The 19,874-nt window shown below is 44.9% G+C and overlaps 2 long non-coding RNA genes across 2 annotated transcripts; one reads left to right on the top strand and one right to left on the bottom strand.

The window, feature by feature from the left end:
* Positions 1-343: 343 nt before the first annotated feature.
* LOC132151340 (uncharacterized) lies at positions 344-998 on the top strand. Its single transcript, XR_009436390.1, has 3 exons — positions 344-482; positions 584-704; positions 844-998. It is a non-coding gene; the product is annotated as an uncharacterized LOC132151340 (long non-coding RNA).
* Positions 999-9,622: 8,624 nt separating this feature from the next.
* Positions 9,623-10,249, bottom strand: LOC132151339 (uncharacterized). Its single transcript, XR_009436389.1, has 3 exons — positions 10,147-10,249; positions 9,759-10,035; positions 9,623-9,662 (listed from the first exon to the last, which is right to left on the bottom strand). It is a non-coding gene; the product is annotated as an uncharacterized LOC132151339 (long non-coding RNA).
* Between the last annotated feature and the right edge of the window lie 9,625 nt (positions 10,250-19,874).

The following is a 19,874-nucleotide window of genomic DNA, read 5'->3' as shown; positions in this document are numbered from 1 at the left end:
AGAGGTACGAGAGGCTGTGCTGTATCAGGAATAAGTCACGGCTGAAGGGGTTGCAGGCACTTAACAACGTCCTTATTCACGATACAGCACATCCTCTCGTACCTTATTACTTGCATATCACACTCGCAATTATAGACTTGTTTAATGGGAGCTATGAGCCTTTCTCATAGGTCTTTCTATATATACAGACTCATACATTATAATTGTTCTTTAAACAAAAAGGAATTCATTTAAATTATGCAAATACGTTGTATAATTTGTTTTGTTGTTTTGAATGCCCTGTTTTTAAATTTGAAGCATTTTAATGTTTTATTTTTGTCTTTATTCTTGTTTTGCCAGAGCTCTTGCTCTACAAATTACTACAAAACACATCCCAATGCTGCAACAACTGCGTGTGGGCCTTGAGATATACGATCTAATCAAAGTCATGCAGAAAAAGCCACAGGAGTGTCATGATCTCTGTCATAGGATATGATGACAAAGTATGTAGAAATTCTGTTTTGAGCATTTTAGGTTTTATTTTGTATTGTCACAAATAACAAATGTTAAAATACATTTTTATGCTTTTCTTTTTGGTGTTTAGGTTGACTCCCATTACATTTTATCCCACCTGGCCCCAGAGATGAGCCCAATTGGTTCGATTAAACAAGTGAAAGAGTCAAAAATCATGGAATTCTTTCAAGATTTCCTACTTGAACTTGAAGGTATGGACTTAAAATGTTTTTATAATGTGCTATGTTATTTGATAACCGGGTGTAAATATGCTGCTGTAGTTCCCAATGTAAAAGAGTATAAATAAACTAAAACATTAATTCTCATTACATCTCTTTATTTCTTCTGAAGACACAAAACCAGAAGACGCAGCAGCAGGAGAAAACTTGTCTGTGCCAAAGATAATGCAGTGGATGACTGGGCAAGCTCACAGGCATCTGCTTGTGTCAGAAAGGGAGAAGTTTAATATAGTGTTTAAATTTGACCATTGCTGTCTACAGCACATGCCAAACCACAGTGTGTGTTACCCAATTGTCGGTGCTTGCACCAACACCATAACATTTCCTGTAGTTCATATGGTACATTACGAGTCTTTCAAAACACTCATGCAAACTGCCGTTACATATGGGGCAAGCTTTGATAGAGTGTAATGTATATCAAAGCATTCTCTTTAATTGCGTTATTCTTTGTAAAGTTTTTAGAGGGGTAGTTCATCCAAAGGTGTAAATTCTGTCATTGATTACTCAACTTCATGTTTTTTTCAAACCTGCAAGATTCGTTCCTCTTCGGAACTGTCACGGAACGCTTGACAACGGCTCCTCCTGGTTTCACCAGATCCCTCTCTCCTGCGTATTAGGACTGCTTTTCCTATTACCCTCCTCTGCTCATTATCTCCTGATTAATCTCCTTATCATTGCATGATTATCACCTGTGTACCCTCAGCTCCCCTTTATCTGGACTGCTCTGCTGATCGTTCATTTGTGAAGTCTTGATTTACCCATACTCTGCCTCTAACTTGTTTCTCGTGGTTGTTCTTGTGATTTTGACTTGGACTCTAATCTCGTTTGTGAACTGTCACAGTGTCTGGGTTGTGTTCCCTGGGGTTCCACTAGGTGTCCTCAGTTCCCACGGTGTTTATCATATTATCACTTCCTGTCTCCTTATTTGGTCACCTTCCTCCTTGTCTAGTTAATTGATTGTTCCCCACCTGTCTCCTGTTTCCCCATTATCCTTTTGTGTATATAACCCGGTCTGTCTTAGTATGTGTCACGGAGTCGTTGTTTAATTCATGTCCGTCATCTTGTCGTGCTCTTGCCTTGTGTCCTTGTTTGTTCATGTTTGGTTTGGTTTTGTTTGGTATCGACCTCTGCCTGGACTGTTTACCCTTTTGGATTGCCCTTAATAAAAGACTTACTCGCAACTGGTTCTATCTCCGTGCCTCATTGGATCCCTGCCGTGACAGAACGACTCCGTCATTCTAGGAACCAGCGGTATGTCGTCTTTCCGTTCCCCAGCCAAGATGGCGGAGCGGCGAGCCAAGTATCTTCGGTTGATCGCCCTCCGCCAAGAGGGAAATGAAGTGGGTGCCCTGGCTCAGGTGTTCTGTTCCCTGGCCGAGGGCATGGGCTACAATGATGCGGCCCTCAAGGACTATTTCAATGGCGGGCTGGATGATCCAGTGTCTCAGGAGGAGATGGCGCAGTTAGAGACACTGGAATTCTGGGAATTCGTGCGCTACCTGCAGCATCGGCTTCGGTGGGATGCCCCAGCCACTTCTGTCTCTTCTGCGGGGTGGTCGTCAGCCCAGCACCACTGCCCAGGATCGCAACCAGCCAAGCGCCACAACCCAAGATGACCGCCAGTCCAGCACCACTGCCCAGGATGGCTACCAGCCAAGCGCCACAGCACAAGATGGCCGCTAACCCAGCGCCAATGCCCAAATTGGCCACCGTTCCAGCGCCACAACCCAAGATGGCCGCCAGTCCAGCACCACTGCCCAGGATGGCTACCAGCCAAGCGCCACCATCCAAGATGGCCGCCAGTCCAGCATCACTGCCCAGGATGGCTACCAGCCAAGCGCCACAGCACAAGATGGCCGCTAACCCAGCGCCAATGCCCAAATTGGCCACCGTTCCAGCGCCACAGCCCAAGATGGCCGCCAACCCAGCGCCAAAGTACAAGATGGCCACCAGCCCAGCGCCAATGCCCACTTTGGCCAACGGTTCAGTGCCACAGCCCAAGATGGCCGTCAGCCTAGCGCCACAGCACAAGATGGCCGCTAACCCAGCGCCAATGCCCAAATTGGCCACCGGTCCAGCGCCACAGTACAAGATGGCCGCCAGTCCAGCACCACAACCCCAGATGGCCGCCAGACCAGCACCACAGTACAAGATGGCCGCCTGTCCAGAGTCATGGCCCAAGATGGCTGCTTGCCCAGCGCCGCTGCACAGGATGAGAGTCTCAGCTGACCCTTCAGAGTCGAGTCAGGTGCCCGTGGACCCTCCAGAGTCGAGTCAGGTGCCCGTGGACCCTCCGGAGTCGAGTCAGGTGCCCGTGGACCCTCCGGAGTCGAGTCAGGTGCCCGTGGACCCTCCGGAGTCGAGTCAGGTGCCCGTGGACCCTCCGGAGTCGAGTCAGGTGCCCGTGGACCCTCCGGAGTCGAGTCAGGTGCCAGTGGACCCTCCGGAGTCGAGTCAGGTGCCAGTGGACCCTCCGGAGTCGAGTCAGGTGCCAGTGGACCCTCCGGAGTCGAGTCAGGTGCCAGTGAACCCTCCGGAGTCGAGTCAGGTGCCAGTGGACCCTCCGGAGTCGAGTCAGGTGCCAGTGGATCCTCCGGAGTCGAGTCAGGTGCCAGTCACCGCTGATCCTCCAGAGTCAGGGCTAGTCACCACTGATCCTCCAGAGTCAGGGCTAGTCACCGCTGATCCTCCAGAGTCGAGTCAGGTGCCAGGGAACTCTCCAGAGTTAGGGCTTATCACCGATGACTTTCCAGAGTCAGGGCGTATCACCGGTGACCTTCCAGAGTCAGGGCTAGTCACCGATGACCCTCCAGAGTCAGGGCTAGTCACCGATGACCTTCCAGAGCCAGGGCTAGTCACCGATGACCTTCCAGAGCCAGGGCTAGCCACCGATGACCTTCCAGAGCCAGGGCTAGCCACCGATGACCTTCCTGAGTCAGGGCTAGTCACCGATGACCTTCCAGAGTCAGGGCTAGTCACTGTTAACCCTCCAGAGTCAGGGCTAGTCACCGCTGATGCTCCAGAGTCAGGGCTAGTCACCGTTGACCTTTCAGAGTCAAGTCAAGTCACCTTTGACCTTTCAGAGCTGAGTCAAGTCACCGGTGATCTTCAAGGACTGAGTCAAGTCACCTCTGATCTTCATGAACAAAGGCAAGTCACCTCTGATCTTCATGAACAAAGGCAAGTCACCATTGATCTTCATGAGCAAATGCAAGTCACCAATGATCTTCATGAGCAGTGTCAGGCCAGCATCGATCTTCTGGAGTCCAGTAGAGACACCATGGAATTACCAGAGTCTCGTCCTCCCGTTGATCCGGCCGCACGGAAGTGGTGGGCTTCTGATCCGCCCTGGGGGCTTTGTGCATCGACCACAGGGATGTGGTGGTCTTCTGCTCCACCCTGGAGGGCTTCCGCTTTGACCACAGGGGGGTGGTGGTCTTCTGCTCCGTCCTGGGGGCCTTCCGCCCTGACCACATGGTGGTGGTGGTCTTCTGCTCCGCCCTGGGGAACTCTGGCCTCGACCACAAGGTTGTGGTGGTCTTCTGCTCCGCCCTGGGGGGCTTCCGCTCTGACCACACGGACATGGTGGTCTTCTGCTCCGCCCTGGGGGGCTTCCGCTCTGACCACACGGACATGGTGGTCTTCCGCTCCGCCCTGGGGGGCGCTTGCCCTGACTACACGGTTGTGGTGGTCTTCCGCTCCGCCCTGGAGGGCTCTGGCCTTGACCACAAGGGTGTGGTGGTCTTCTGCTCCGCCCTGGGGGGCTTCATGTTGTTTTTTCCTTTGGTTTTTGTGTTAATGTCTGTCCCTGTTCCTTTCTGTCAGTCTGGCCCTCCGTCCCTCCCCCTGAACCTCCTCCTGTCCTCCTCCCTCCTGGTCTTTCTGTGTTGTGTTTACATTCTGGTGCCTGTTCCCCATGTTTTTCTTTTCTGGCCCTCCTTCCCTCCGCCTGAGCCTCCACCTGTCCACCTCCCTCCTGGTCTCTGTTTTGTGTCTGTCTTGGAGCGTCTGGGAGCCGCTCCGTAGAAGGGGGGTACTGTCACAGTGTCTGGGTTGTGTTCCCTGGGGTTCCACTAGGTGTCCTCAGTTCCCACAGTGTTTATCATATTATCACTTCCTGTCTCCTTATTTGGTCACCTTCCTCCTTGTTTAGTTAATTGATTGTTCCCCACCTGTCTCCTGTTTCCCCATTATCCTTTTGTGTATATAACCCGGTCTGTCTTAGTATGTGTCACGGAGTCGTTGTTTAATTCATGTCCGTCATCTTGTCGTGCTCTTGCCTTGTGTCCTTGTTTGTTTATGTTTGGTTTGGTTTTGTTTGGTATCGACCTCTGCCTGGACTGTTTACCCTTTTGGATTGCCCTTAATAAAAGACTTACTCGCAATTGGTTCTATCTCCGTGCCTCATTGGATCCCTGCCGTGACATGAACCTAAGCTGCCAGCCCTTTGACCCACGCCTGTTTGAGTTACGATTCTTGGATTGCCCTTATCTGTGTGATGTTTTGTGTAATTTATACTGGCCTTGCCTGCTCTCCTTGTGTTCTATGACTGTCTATCTCTGCTGGCTTACCTGTGTTAATAAAATACTGCAGATGGATCCGACCGCCTCAGCCTCTTCGTCACAGAAGACTTCACCAAAGCAGGATCCAGCAGATTTCCATCGACTGGCCTCTGAGGTATCCTCTCAAGCTAATGTGCTGGCCGCCCATCAGCAACAGCTGGTCAAATTAACAGCTCTCACCGAGGAGCTTGTGAGATCTGTCCGAGCCCTATCCTCGCCGACCACGGCTGAGAATCAAGCTCCGAGTCCCGCTGCACCTGCTCCCGTTACACCTGCCGTGAGTAACAATACTAACCAGCCTAAGTTATCCCTTCCCGAGAAGTTTGATGGCTCACCTTCTGCCTGTAAGGGATTTTTGTTGCAGTGCAGCTTGTATTTTAACCAGCAGACACAGTCCTACTCCACGGATGAGAGCCGCGTTTCCTTCATATGCTCCCTACTCACCGGCCGAGCTCTGGAATGGGCTACTGCACTCTGTTATGGAGGTCAGCTCTCTTTCCCCTCTTATGATGAGTTTCTAACCCAATTTAGAGAGGTGTTTAAACATTCAGCGGGCGGAAAGGATCCAGGAGAACTACTGCTCACGTTACGCCAGGGTAATTCTACCGCAGCAGACTACACACTCTCTTTTCGGACCCTCGCAGCTCAAGCTGGATGGGAGGAGGAACCTCTGAAGCTCCTGTATCGCAAGGGACTCAACTCGGACCTCCAGGGAGAGCTGGCTTGCCGCGACGACGGTAAATCCTTGAATCAAATTATGGAGCTCGCCATCCGCCTCGACAACTTGATTCGCTCCCGACGCACACATCTCAGGTCCAGTTTCTTTGAGTGTGCTTCCCCCAGCACAGAGTCGGAGCCCATGCAGATTGGTTACACACGCCTCTCTATGGCGGAGCGGGAGAGGAGATGCCGTAATCATCTCTGCATGTACTGCGGAGAGGCGGGACATCTGAGAGCTACCTGTCCGGTTAATCCAGCGCTCAAGAATTCTGCTGCGGTGAGTTCTAATCACTCTAATCACTAAATTATTCTCTGTGGATAGTTCTTTGAAGTTTAACGGACAAACTTTATACGTAAAAGCCTTGATTGATTCGGGAGCTGCTGGAAATTTTATCGACCTTGCATTTGCCAAAACTCATCATGTTTCTCTCCTCGCATGTGAGTCTGGTGTGACCGTGGAAGCACTGGATGGACGCCCCCTGGGGTCTGGAGAGGTGCAATACACCACGCAACCCCTCACGCTCAGCTTCGGGACACAGCATTCTGAAATTATCCAATTTCCTGGTCAGACGGAAAAATATCCCAATGGTCCGCATTCTGTCAGATCAACTGTATGGCTGCTGTCCCAGGTTCTGAACTCCACAGCGTTTCTCTCAATGGAGTGGATTTTCAGAGGATTTTCCCCGAATACCATGATCTAGCTCTGGCTTTCAGCGAAACCGAGGCCTCTCATCTTCCGGCTCACCGTACTGGCGACTGTGCCAATGAGATTTTGCCTGGGGCTGTACCTCCACGCGGAAGAGTTTACCCGCTGTCACAACCTGAAACGGAGGCCGTGAGGGCGTACATTGACGAACAGCTGGCTAAAGGTTTCATTACTACCTCTACATCCCCGGCTTCCGCCGGATTCTTTTTCGTTAAGAAGAAGGATGGGGGCCTTTCGGCCGTGCATCGACTATTGTGGTCTTAATGAAGTGACAGTGAAGTACCGTTATCCTCTCCCGTTAGTCCCAGCAGCCCTGGAGATGCTTCGTACTGCCCGCTACTTTACCAAGCTGGACTTAAGGAACGCATACAACCTGATTCGCATACGGAGTGGTGACGAGTGGAAAACTGCATTTTCTACTACATCCGGGCACTACGAATATCGGGTAATGCCTTTTGGCCTGTCTAACAGTCCTTCAGTTTTTCAAGCCTTTATAAATGAAATTTTCCGGGACATGTTACATCAGAGAGTTATTGTCTACATTGATGACATTTTGATTTATGCTGATTCCCTTGAGGAGCATGTCCAAGATGTTCGTGCGGTCCTCAAGCGCCTGATTAATAACCAGCTCTATGCCAAGCTCTCCAAGTGCGAGTTCCATCAGACACGTTTCTCCTTTCTGGGCTATATTATCAGTGCGGACAGAGTTTTAATGGATGACAGCAAGTTCAAAGCCGTGGTGAAGTGGCCCCAACCTTCCTCTGCAACGCTTTTTGGGCTTCGCCAACTTTTACCGCAGATTCATCCGCAACTTCAGTGTGATTGCATCTCCCCTCACATCTCTTCTTCGAGGAGGGGGTAAATATTTTAAGTGGACAGCGGATAGTGCGGCGGCCTTTGCTCAGCTCAAGGAGAGATTCACTTCTGCTCCTATTCTCCATCACCCGGATCCCGGGAGGGAGTTTATCATTGAAGTGGATGCATCTAACACAGGAGTGGGGGCTGTGCTGTCTCAGCGGTATGGTAACCCTGCGAAAATGTTCCCGTGTGCCTTCTACTCTCGCAAGCTCAACTCTGCAGAACGCAATTATGACGTGGGTGATCGCGAACTTTTGGCCATGAAGACCGCCTTTGAGGAGTGGAGGCACTGGCTGGAGGGAGCGCGTCAGCCTTTTACAGTGCTCACTGATCACAGGAATCTGGAGTACATCAGGTCAGCTAAGCGTCTGAATGCTCGCCAGGCTCGCTGGTCTCTGTTCTTTTCAAGATTTTAAGATCACCTACAGGCCGGGCTCCCAGAATGGCAAAGCGGACGCCCTGTCCCGACAGTTTGATGGTCCCAGTGAAGAATCCAAGCCTGAACCCATGATTCCCCCTGCACTAATCGTGGCTCCTGTCCAGTGGGACATAATCTCTGAGATCACGGCGTCTCTAAGTAATCATCACGCTCCGCCAGAATGTCCCGCTGACCGGCTTTTTGTTCCATCCGGGCTCCGCCACCGTGTGCTTCAGTGGGTTCACTGCACCCCTAGCGCGGGTCATCCTGGTATCGCGGACACCATACAGTTGGTTTCCAATCGCTTTTGGTGGGTTTCCCTCCAGTCTGATGTCATAAAGTTTATTCATCAATGCTCCATTTGTAACACTGTGAAATCCTCCCATCACAAACCCGCTGGATTATTACAACCTCTGCCAGTACCACAGTGTCCCTGGTCGCAGATCGCAGTGGATTTTGTTACGGATCTGCCTCCATCCCAAGGGTTTACGACCATCCTCTCCGTGGTGGACCGCTTCTCTAAGTCCTGCCGTTTTATACCCCTGACTGGCCTGCCCACGGCCTTACAGACAGCCGAGGCTCTTCTCAACCAAGTGTTCCGTCTCTTTGGTCTGCCCGAGGACATTGTCACTGACCGCGGGTCCCAGTTTACCTCCCGTGTCTGGAGAGAGTTGTGTTCCAAACTCAATATCAATGTCAGTTTAACGTCTGGTTACCATCCCCAGTCCAATGGGCAGGCTGAACGTCTAAACCAGGATTTGATTCAATTTCTGAGAACTTACTGCCACCAGAATCAGCAGGACTGGAGTCGCTTTCTGGCCTGGGCGGAGTATGCCCAGAATTCCCTGTTAAAGCCTGCCACTGGTCTAACACCTTTTCAATGTGTTTTAGGTTTCCAGCCTCCTCTCTTCCCGTGGGCCGGGGAGCCATCTGACCTCCCAGCAGTAGATGCATGGCTCCGGCGCAGCGAGGCCACCTGGGATGCTGCTCACGTTCACTTGCAGCGCGCCGTTCGCCGGTACCAGCATCAGGCAGATCGGAGGAGGCGTGGGGGTCCCAGTTACCGACCCGGCCAGTGGGTGTGGCTCTCTGCACGAGATCTCCGTCTCAAGCTCCCGAGCAGGAAGCTATCTCCTCGTTTCGTCGGGCCATTTAAGATTCTGCGTCAAATAACACCTGTTTCTTTTCGTTTGGCTCTCCCTGCTCACTACAGGATCTCACCCACATTTCATGTGTCCCTTTTCAGACCCGCTGTTGCCCCCAGGAGAGAGAGGAGCCGGGAGGAGGTCGCTCCTGTGCAGACTCCCCCCATTGAGGTGGATGGTGCGGAGGCTTTCCGGGTGCGAGAGGTCCTGGACTCTAGACGTCACGGTGGGGCGTTGCAGTACCTTATCGACTGGGAGGGGTACGGTCCCGAGGAGCGTTCCTGGGTCAGGTCTCAGGACATCCTGGATCCCACATTAACTGCTGCTTTTCACCGAGACCACCCAGATCGACCTGCTCCAAGACCCCGTGGTAGACCCCGCCGTCGGCCAGGTCCTCGCTTCCGGAGCCGCTCGCAGGGGGGGGGGGGGCTCTGTCACGGAAGGCTCGACAACGCCTCCTCCTCCATGTTCAGAGTCAACATTCTGTGGATTCTGGAAGAATAATTCCTCTGCTTGCAAAATCTGGGTGGGAGGGAGTGACAGGCATTGATTACAAGAACAATCACCTTACAAAGTACCATAAGGCAGTAGGTTTTATCTATCTTAAGTAATGCATACCTCTGCAAAATCAGGCTCTGACACAGGTGCTTGCAACATCCCAATATTCCAAAGATGATTCGGTGACAAATTTCCCTCCGTTCGAAAGGGATGACAGTTCCACATCTATATGAAATGCTGCAAATCTGTGTGTATTCTGGGGATGAAAACATATCTCACACAGAATAGGTGAACAGCATTAGACAGGTCAATTAATCCCTCCTCTTCCAAGCTGTGGAGAACATTGTAGTAACTTGATGTTACAGCAGTCCAAACATCTCTCCATACCCGTTCCATTCTAAGGCAGAGAAAAGTGTAAGGTGTTGATTTAACAGCAAAGCATTTTAAAAGTTTACATAAAAAAAGTGTATAAGAAAAATACATTAACCATGCTCTCCTATTTAATTACCTCTGGTTATGCACGCTTTTGCCAGCAATAAAGCTGCCACGGCCAGTTCCTCGCAGAGTAAACATGCACCGAGTAATGTCTACATTCTCAACCCCTTGGTCTGCTCGTACTCGAAAACAGTCAGAAAGAGCAGTTTTTGATTATTAGAAGTATTATGTGTGTTGGTTCCAAGTCAAGAGCCTTAAATCTACAACCTAGGGCTCCCATCAAACAAGTCTATAATTGCGAGTGTAATATGCAAGTAATAAGGTATGAGAGGATGTGCTGTATCGTGAGTAAGGGCGTTGTTAAGTGCCTGCAACCCCTTCAGCCGTGACTTATTCCTGATACAGCACAGCCTCTCATACCTCTTAACCTTTACGCTGATAAAATCCAATGTGATTATGAATGTCAGCTCAGCTAGCAACACTGGACATCGACCACACGGCAAACGTTACTAATGGTGGCTCTGGCTGCTAGTGTTGGCTAACGTTAATAAAATCTAGTCAACGGTAACACTAACTACAGACTGGTCTAGCCAACGTTAAGTATTTAAATGGGACAGCATAAGAAGAGAGAATCATTCAGTACACTTGTCACTGCGTTTATGATATTAAATTAGTTGTCTTACCCAGTAAACGACCTGTTGCTCGCCATTCTCGCTTTGCTTCGCTTCTCTTGGAAACCGTAGTGGGCGTGGCCAACTTGTCACTTCAATTGAGGGTGACCAATAGAAAAATGCCTTTCATCCTGGTTGGTAGAGACCGCCCACTGAGCTACAGCTTCACGTGCAAACAAAACTTTTCAATTCGCAAAACTTTTCAACTTGCAAAACTTTTCAGCTTGCAAACCTATTCACCTCGCAAGCAAAATATTTTGACCCGCAAAAAAGACAGCAGAAAAGAGAGCAAAATGTGTGGGTTTGGGATGAAAAGTTCTCGAAGTGCACAAGGAAAAATAAAGGTTTTCAAAGATTTACACGCACTGCAAATAATTCTGTTATCAACTTCTTTATTTTTGAGCCTTAAGAAGACTTTTTTTGCAATATATATATTTTTTAATTACAAAATAATTAGTTTTACTCTCAAACACAATATGTTTGTTTGAATAAAAAAGACACAAAAGAAACTCCATAACTGTGCTGCATGCACACTATTAACAATATTAAGCTGAAGCTTGACTTTGCAAAATTAAAACGCAAATCAAATCGCAACCGCAATATCTGTAAAAAAAAAACACTTTAATTTGCATTGGTTTTGTCTAATATTTTCTTTTAGCTGCCTCAAACTTCTGTGGTGGCAGCAGGGTTTCTTGCTGCTTTGTCAATGCATTTGAATTCATGATATTTTAAATAATCTCCTAATCTTCAACAAAGAAGTGAATCAACCTTAGACATCATCCATGTTCCATTTGATTGGCTGTTCACTGCACATATCTAACTTGATCAGGTGCAAACAGTTCAACAAAGTCTAGATCAAACCCTCATTTGACAGGGTTTTTATAAAGAAAGGTGTGAATCTGCTGAACCTGAAGTAGATGGGTCTGTGTTGTTTGAAGGGTATGTTTACAAGACAACGATGTACTAAACATGACAGTTCAATCAGGACCACTTCTGTCAAGTATATTTTATGACAATTATATTGAATACAGTTAGAGTTGGCGGAATGGTTATGTTCTGGGCAACACTCCACATGCCTGTCCATGCAGCCATGCTTGAACAGAGCGGGGAGAGCAGCAAGACAAACCCCCTTGGGGTACAGAACATAGCCATTATAAGCATACATAATTTCAATTCACAATTACAAGAGTTGTAAACAAAATGTGATAGAGACTGCTTCCAATGAAGAGACTGTAAAGAAAGAACAACGTTAGATCGGATTACAGGTTCAGTTGGTGGAGTTGGGGTTGGAGGAGGGAGTTAATTGCAAGCTGCGATGCCATGGAAGAGATACTGAAGAATGGGAATTTAAATAGACTGCATGTGATAGGTGTCAAGACTGGATTGGTACACGTCAGGAACAGCTGACTGTCGGCTGATGCAAGCGTGACTAACGTGGCCTGACTGAACTAACGCGATGCTCAATTTCAATCAGGACCACTTCCGTCAAGTATATTTTATGACAATTATATTGCAAACAGTTAGTGTTGGCGGTATGGTTATGTTCTGGGCAACACTCCACACGCATGTCCATGCAGCCATGCTTGGACAGAGTGGGGAGAGCAGCAAGACAAACCCCCAAAACAACCATATGCCAAAACTCCCCAACACAACTGATGCAATTTGAATAGCCAGCAATGAGAAATGTTACTTGATACTATTTTTATCGGGGAAGCATCCCCAAACTCAGAAAGAAAGCATACAACATGCATGTTGCTTTAGCTGCTTATGCACATATTTGAATGTGTGGGGGAAGCATACACCCCTAGCAGCAGCTGCAGCCTAATACGATGGCAGTTTGTATATCATTCAATTTAAGTGTCTAACATGCTGTAAAATCACATTAAGGGGGAAGCATACACCCCCAGCAGCAGCAGCGCATAATACGACGGCAGTTTGTATATTATACAATTTTATGTATCTACCATGCTGTAAAATCACAAAGGGGGTAGCGTCACCCCAAGTTAAGCAATTGAAGATGTGCAACAAGCATGTTTCTTAAAATTCTTAAATCTCATGCCAATCCCGAGTACCCACAGAGCAGTACCGAATCCCCATCTCCAAAATTCCCCAGCCTTGTCATATCTGCAAAACCAAAATACAGCTTCCGATTCTCTCTGGAAAACCAAGCTCCTGTAGGCATGCTGTGGGCGGAGTTATAATACTTAGGTTTCGTGTTGTTTCCATTAACATATATTCACTTAAGTGCTGATTTCTGACAAAAGACAGAAATCAGATGAAGTTGTACTTACCTGAATGGGGTCTTTAACCATGTTTTAATAGCAAACAATGCGCAAATCTAGCGTCAACCTGGTCTTGTTTATAAAACATTCATCACTGAAATGACGAGAACACAAACACACTTGCTACACTCTATTGCCCGGAAAAAGCAAACTGCATCCACGGTTTGTGTAATGCTAGGTTCTTTGAGAAGCTGAACATGGTAAACTTTCCCTCACATCCAAAACACACTTATTTGGAGACATTCTCGAACAAATCATCATCAACAAATCATCAATTATTTCCTGATGAATTGCGTTTATGGGCGAGGTCTCGCTCTCATCTGGTCGACATGTGCACAGGCATGCTTCCCGAGAGAAATGCTGATAAGGAGTTCCACCATCATCTACGTCATTAGATCCATGATCGAGTAAGATTTTCGGAACAGAATCTCCATTCATCAAAATTGGCCATGTTTAGCACGAAAATCAATCTCTTTAACACTGAACAACTCTGAATCCATGAAACACCATTGTATCGCCCCTTTAAGCAAATGTGTGATACATGCGACCCCTTGCTGCGGCACGAGGAGCATGTAATATGCATTAAAGCTGTAAGTTGCATAATGGAGGGTGGTAGTCCAGCAGAGGAAGTATACACCCTTCGGAAACTTGGGATGACGTCCAGTCTGAATGTAAATGCTCCATATAAATACCTCAGTCGGAATAAAATTGCCCAAACCGAAATGGTAATCTGTTGAGAGGGGTGGGATAACCTTCTATAACCAAACTAAATTAAAATTCTGCCATGTTAACGTGTTAAACCGATTACTTGTATCTATGTAACCACATCAATAGTCGTAGTCATCAGAATGGGAACATGATTTCGGCAACGCTGTGCATTCAGTAACATTACAGTAGAGACTGGGAAATAGTGGACGAAGAAGACAAAATTCCAATTATACAAGAACACACATTAGAATGGAATCTAGAAATCTCATGACCAGAGCAGAAAGCTGATGTAATAAGTGAAGCACAGTATACTGCTTTTCAGCTTAGAAACAACACTATGATAGTGAATAGCTCAATGAAAACACTTGACCAAAATTTGCCTGTCATTGTATGAATTATTCAGATTCATAAACCCATTTGTAAATGTTGTGCGTTAGCTCATTGCAAGCACTATCTGCGTTCATAAGCCGCCCCCTCATGATTCATTGTTTAACGAAGCTTGGTGAGAGATCGTGTATTTTTCCATTTATGTACAGCATTATTATTATTATTATCATCAGTTTTTTTTTTTTTTAATATATATATCAGAATACAATTCATTTCAGAGTTGCATTACAGAAGGTCTTAGCAGGGCCGTAGCTGGGGTCAGCGGGGCACCAGTGAAGGTTGTACCAGTGGGCCCTGTTTGAAATTGTTTAATTTGTATGTTCGTTTATTTTTATTTATTTGTGCTATTTACACAATGTTTCAGTTTTTTCAAGTTTGTAGGTGTCAAGGTACAGAAACCGAATAATTAAATGTAAAATAGCACTGGATAGTCTTCAATGTAAAAATGAAATATACAATCAAACCTACATTTATTCAGACACCTTCAACGTTTCTCACATTATTACAGTTTATTTGCTATCGCTTGTAAAATGGTTATAAAATATGACAAGAACTTTGAGTGTGTCAGAACAAATTCGTCTTGATAATGTCATAACTTTGATAGAAATGTATGTAATGGATTACAATCAACCAAAACTACAGATAACTTTTATTATGACAATATTTACCAACTATCAATACTTTGTTGACCAATTACCATGCGATGCTTAATTTTGTTCAGACTGTGGTGTGAAAAGCTTGCATTAGCAATTAAAAAAAAAAAAACATAAGCAATACATGGTGCTTTATAAGGTGCTGGATAATTTTTGGTCCCAATTTTATATAGATAGATAGATAGATAGATAGATAGATAGATAGATAGATATAATCTTTTTTTTTAAATCAATTTCACTAGTAGTTCACTGTATGAAGATTCTTTGGATATAATATGTCACAGTTCACTTAAATTTGCTATACTCACTTACATATATATATATATATATATATATATATATATATATATATATCAAAAATTATATCTGGTGTCTGAATAATTTGGTTTGGTTTGACTGTTAAAACTACAAAGTAATTCAGTCAAGAGCAGTGAGTGATTTTCTTTCTTTCTTTTTCTTGGATTAACATTACAGCAGCCAGTAGCTAAATTAGGCACGGTCACTTTAAGAGACTTTGAACGCATCCAATATAATACACATTTTTTCCCTCAACTGTTTACTTTCACTTTACTTTCAACGTGGCTAAAACCTGGCTAAAACCTGATGATTACATTATTTTAAATGAGTCCACCCCCCAAGATTACTGTTATAAACATGAGCCGCGTCTAAAAGGCAAAGGGGGAGGTGTTGCTTCAATTTATAACAACGTTTTCAGGATTTCTCAGAGGGCAGGCTTCAAGTATAACTCATTTGAAGTAATGGTGCTTCATATAACATTATCCAGAGAAACAAATGTTAATGATAAATCCCGTTATGTTTGTACTGGCTACTGTATACAGGCCACCAGGGCACCATACAGACTTTATTAAAGAGTTTGGTGATTTTACATCCGAGTAAGTTTTGGCTGCAGATAAAGTTTTAATAGTTGGTGATTTTAATATCCATGTTGATAATGAAAAAGATGCATTGGGATCAGCATTTATAGACATTCTGAACTCTATTGGGGTTAGACAACACGTTTCAGGACCTACTCATTTTCGAAATCATACTCTAGATTTAATACTGTCACATGGAATTGATGTTGATAGTGTTGAAATTATGCAGCCAAGTGATGATATCTCAGATCATTATTTAGTTTTGTGCAAACTTCATATAGCCAAAATTGTAAATTCTACTTCTTGTTACAAGTATGGAAGAACCATCACTTCTACCACAAAAGACTGCTTTTTAAGTTATCTTCCGTATCTATCCAAATTCCTTAGCATATCCAAAACCTCAGAACAACTTGATGATGTAACAGAAACTATGGACTCTCTCTTTTCTAGCACTTTAAATACAGTTGCTCCTCTACGCTTAAGGAAGGTTAAGGAAAACAGTTTGACACCATGGTATGATGAGCATACTCGCACCCTAAAGAGAGCAGGCCGAAAAATGGAGCGCAGCTGGAGGAAAACAAAACTAGAGGTATTTCGTATTGCTTGGCCGGAAAGTAACCTATCCTACAGAAAAGCATTAAAAACTGCTAGGTCCGATTACTTTTCTTCTCTTTTAGAAGAAAACAAACATAACCCCAGCTATTTATTCAATACAATGAATAAATAAAATATACTTAACTTATATTTTCTAAGGCCATGTCATGTGTATTTAGAGAAGGCTAATCAGATTGTTTTTTGGCACTTGTAATCTCTGTAAGATCTCACATGTAAACACTCATATGTGCTCTGACTGTGTTTTTGTCTGTGACAACTCCCCGATTCATTGTTCTATTGTTCTCACCAAACGTGTCTTTCACACCTCCGCCAGGTATGACACATTATCTGCATTATTCTTTTATCATTATTCTTTTGTTTTTATTCCACCTTTATCAGCCTTTTTTGTGGAATTTCAATGTTTACAAAGCAACAAAGCAGCGATCTCACTTCAGTCTCTGTATGCATTTAGCCCTTATTTATCAAAAGTCTTACTATAAAAATACAACAAAACATTTTCTTACGACCTTACGTGAATTATTGTGACAGAAATGCATTATGAAGAACAAATTCCCCTGCTATTAGTAGCATTAGAGCTAACGTTAGCATCAAGCTACATCAGACAATTTATTAAATTATTAGTAAGTTACACTTTTACTCAAAACTCACTTTGAACCCCGATCGAGTGTTTGTAATAACATCCTTTTGTGATCACGGGTGGAATTTGGTCCACCCGCATTTTTCATCGCTGCACAAGTTAGCATTTCCGATGTACATTTTTTTTTTTTTTTTTTATAAAATGCCCCAGATCTCAAGAAAATCTCATACCAAGCTTTTCTATCGTAATCGCGGGTTTATTATTCGGATATTTCGTGTGTACAGAGGTGTTTCAGTTTTGTTGTGAGCAGATATGAACCAGGAACTGTTCACGAACCATGTGACACGATCTGACGCTGTCCGGTTTTGGGACTGTCAGATTGACAAGCCGAAGGTCCAATCAGAGTCTGACTGGGTCACAGCTCGAGTACACGGAAGCAAACACACAGAGACGGCACTGGGAGAGGCTATTTATCATCAGATCGCATAAATCAGTGGAAAATGAATAGAAATGACGATTCTGTCTGAAGAAATATGGAGTAAACATCAGTAAATATATCCATCTATCTCCGCAGATATGCATCTTTGGTCTATAAATCCTTATTGACGCTGTTCAGTGAGTCTATGTGAACACAAATAAACCGCTGCAGACGTGACTGAATATGAATGAGTGGTGAATTTCTATTCAAAATGTGGCACAATACGGATTTATTATTTTGCACTCCTGACATAAATTACTAAATAACTGTCACTGCAACAATGTTTTATAAAAATATTGGTCAAATATAGAAATTAGAGTCTTTAAACTTTCAATTGATGCACAGTTTGTCCAGATCAAGTAAGAGAGTGATGTTTAACGTGCTGTGAAAGTGAAACAATAATAAACTGGGGCTGTCGGCGACGTTTGCAAGTAAAGGGGTTAAATCGTACTTATATGACCGCCATCAGTTCGTAACAGTGAATGAAGATGTATCATATCGATCACAAGTGCAGTATGGAGTACCTCAAGGCTCAGTACTAGGGCCGCGACTCTTCACGCTTTATATGTTACCCTTGGGAGATATGCTGTTATGCTGATGATACTCAGCTCTATATTTCTTCACGGCCCGGTGAAACACACCAATTTGAAAAATGAATGGAATGCATAGTCAATATAAAAAACTGGATGACGAGTAATTTCTTACTGCTAAATTCTGAAAAAACAGAGGTGTTAATTATAGGACCTAAAAACTCTGCTTGTAATAACCTAGAACACTGTCTAAGACTTGATGGTTGCTCTGTCAATTCTTCGTCATCAGTTAGGAACCTAGGTGTGCTATTTGATCGCAATCTTTCCTTAGAAAGCCACGTTTCTAGCATTTGTAAAACTGCATTTTTCTATCTCAAAAATATATCTAAATTACGGCCTATGCTCTCAATGTCAAATGCAGAAATGTTAATCCATGCATTTATGACCTCAAGGTTAGATTATTGTAATGCTTTATTGGCTGTTTGTTCTGCACACTTAGTAAACAAACTACAGCTAGTCCAAAATGCAGCAGCAAGAGTTCTTACTAGAACCAGGAAGTATGACCATATTAGCCCAGTCCTGTCAACACTGCACTGGCTCCCTATCAAACATCGTATAGATTTTAAAATATTGCTTATTACTTATAAAGCCCTGAATGGTTTAGCACCTCAGTATTTAAATGAGCTCCTTTTACATTATAATCCTCTACGTCCGCTACGTTCTCAAAACTCAGGCAATTTGATAATACCTAGAATATCAAAATCAACTGCGTGTGGCAGATCTTTTCCTATTTGGCATCTAAACTCGGGAATAACCTACCTAACATTGTTCGGGAGGCAGACACACTCTTGCAGTTTAAATATAGATTAAAGACCAATCTCTTTAACCTGGTTTACACATAACAGACTAATATGCTTTTAACATCCAAATCCGTTAAAGGATTTTTAGGCTGCATTAATTAGGTAAACCGGAACCGGGAACACATAACACCCTATGTACTTGCTACATCATTAGAAGAATGGCATCTAAGCTAATATTTGTCTGTTTCTCTCTTATTCCGAGGTCATCGTAGCCACCAGATCCAGTCTGTATCCAGATCAGAGGGTCACTGCAGTCACCCGGATCTAGTACGTATCCAGACCAGATGGTGGATCAGCACCTAGAAAGGACCTCTACTGCCCTGAAAGACAGCGGAGACCAGGACAACTAGAGCCCCAGATACAGATCCCCTGTAAAGACCTTGTCTCAGATGACCACCAGGACAAGACCACAGGAAACAGATGATTCTTCTGCACAGTCTGACTTTGCTGCAGCCTGGAATTGAACTAGTGGTTTCGTCTGGTCAGAGGAGAACTGGCCCCCCAACTGAGCCTGGTTTCTCCCAAGGTTTTTTTCTCCATTCTGTCACCGATGGAGTTTCGGTTCCTTGCCGCTGTCGCCTCTGGCTTGCTTAGTTGGCGTCACTTCATCTACAGCGATATCGTTGACTTGATTGCAAATAAATGCACAGACACTATTTAACTGAACAGAGATGACATCACTGAATTCAATGATGAACTGCCTTTAACTATCATTTTGCATTATTGACACACTGTTTTCCTAATGAATGTTGTTCAGTTGCTTTGACGCAATGTATTTTGTTTAAAGCGCTATATAAATAAAGGTGACTTGACTTGACTTAAGAAATAACTGACAGTTTTTTCGAGCATAATTGCCATGGCAGATATTTTGACATATTTTGTATGTATTTGTGTTCAAGTGTTTTGAGACGCCTCTCTCTGCGTGAGCCCTGAACACCAGAACACCGCTAGTACTGAATTGGGCTCTTTTACATCTTTTTGTTTGTTCAAACTGCGATTTGTATTTGTTCGTTTAGGTGCAGGAGGGACTTCGAGGAGAACTTTGCAGAAGAGAGCTCGGTTCAGTGTCGCTGTCCGTGATATGCGACTCTGTCTCTGCGTGCGCACCGAACACAGCGCACGAGTAACCAGCTGCTCTGTTAAGCTTTTCCGCGTCTTGTGTTTG

The sequence above is a fragment of the Carassius carassius genome, chromosome 10, assembly GCF_963082965.1.
Source record: "Carassius carassius chromosome 10, fCarCar2.1, whole genome shotgun sequence".
Lineage (NCBI taxonomy): Eukaryota > Metazoa > Chordata > Actinopteri > Cypriniformes > Cyprinidae > Carassius > Carassius carassius.
This window is presented reverse-complemented; position numbering and strand designations above follow the sequence as displayed.